We start from the raw sequence: 2,083 nt of genomic DNA, 5'->3' as shown, positions 1-2,083 counted from the left end.
TAGGACAGAATTAAATATATATGTATATATATACATATATATATGTAAATCCCCTGAAGAGCAGAGAAACCCGCGAAACAGGCTTGTAGGGATGAAATAACCTCTGTGTTTTTTCTTGACCTAACGTATATTTCGCTCTACCCCCGGTATTGAGCACTGCATAACGGATAAACCACAGAAACCTCGACTATATACCTCCTATATATACCTATATAACCTCAGACTGGAAGTCTCTCCAGAGAGTGGTGAGGACGGCGGAAAAGATCATCCGTACTCCCCTTCCTCCTATCCAGGAGATCGCAAAAAGCTGCTGCCTGACCAGGGCTCAGAAAATCTGCAGAGACTCCTCCCACCCCCACCAAGGACCTGTTTTCACTGCTGGACTCTAGAAAGAGGTTCCGCTGCCTCCGTAGCAGAACCCCCAGGTTCTGTAAAAAGCTTCTTCCCTCAGGCCGTAAGACTCTTGAACGCATCATAATAATGCCCTCAATTCCCCACAAAAACGGACAAATTGGCTGAAATATAAAGACAATATAACATACATCCATAAACGTGGATGCATATGCAAAAGTGCAATATATTTATCTGTACAGTAATCTAGTTATTTATATGTGCACCTTATTGATCTTTTATCCTGCACTACCATGAGCTAATGCAACAAAATGTTGTTCTTATCTGTACTGTAAAGTTCAAATTTGAATGACGATAAAAGGAAGTCTAAGTGTAAGTCTTGTATATATATATATGTATGTATATGTAAATGTATATATATAGATATGTATGTATATATATATATAGATAAGTATGTATATATATATATATATAGATAGATAGATAGATATATGTATATATATATATATATATAGATAGATATATGTATATATATATATATACATGTATATATACTGTATGTATATATATATGTATATACATGTAAATATGTATATATATGTATGTATATATATATATATGTGTATGTATATACATATGTATATATGTATATATATATATACAAATGTGTATATATATGTATTTATACATATGTGTATATATATATATATATATATATATATACATATTTGTACATATATATATATATGTACAAATATATATATATATATATATATACATATGTATGTATGTACAAATATGTATATATATATATATACATACATACAGTATATATACATGTATATATATATATATATATCTATATATATACATATATATATCTATATATATACATATATCTATCTATATATATATATATATATATATATATATATATATATATACATATTTGTACATATATAAATATATATATATATATATATATATATATATATATATATAAATACACACACACATATGTGTGTATATATGTATGTATGTATACAGTATGTATGTGTATATATATGTATGTATATATACAGTATATATGTGTATGGATATATACAGTGAGTATGTGTATAGATGTATGTATATATACAGAGTGTATGTGTATATATACAGTATGTATATTTATATACTGTATATGTATGTATATTTATATACTGTATATATATGTATGTATATACTGTATGTATATGTGTATGTATGTGTACAGTATATATGTGTATATATGTATGTATACATACATATGTATATATTTATGTATATATGTATATGTGTGTGTATATATATATATATATATGTATATATATATATATGTATATATACGGGTGTGTGTGTATATATGTATGTGCATATAAATATATATATATATATATATATATATATGTGTGTGTACATATATGTATTGTTTTTGTATATATGTAATGTATATATATGTTTTTAATATAGGTTTGTTTTTTTCTTTTCTTTTTAAATCCTTTTTTTTTTTTTTTTTTTTTATCGATTAAGAATCGTGATTATTTTGAAATCCAATTTTGTTTTGACATCCCGAGGAAGCACCCGGTAAGTCAACAGCGGTGACCCCGAATCCCGATAGCATGTTGTATTTATCGCAATACTTTTTCTGAAGATATATAATATCGGCTTAGTATCGAGGGGAAAAAAAGAAACTGTAGCTGTCAGAGTTTGT

This window comes from Nerophis lumbriciformis, linkage group LG29 (assembly GCF_033978685.3).
Source record: "Nerophis lumbriciformis linkage group LG29, RoL_Nlum_v2.1, whole genome shotgun sequence".
NCBI lineage: Eukaryota > Metazoa > Chordata > Actinopteri > Syngnathiformes > Syngnathidae > Nerophis > Nerophis lumbriciformis.
Note: the sequence above shows the minus strand (reverse complement) of the source record.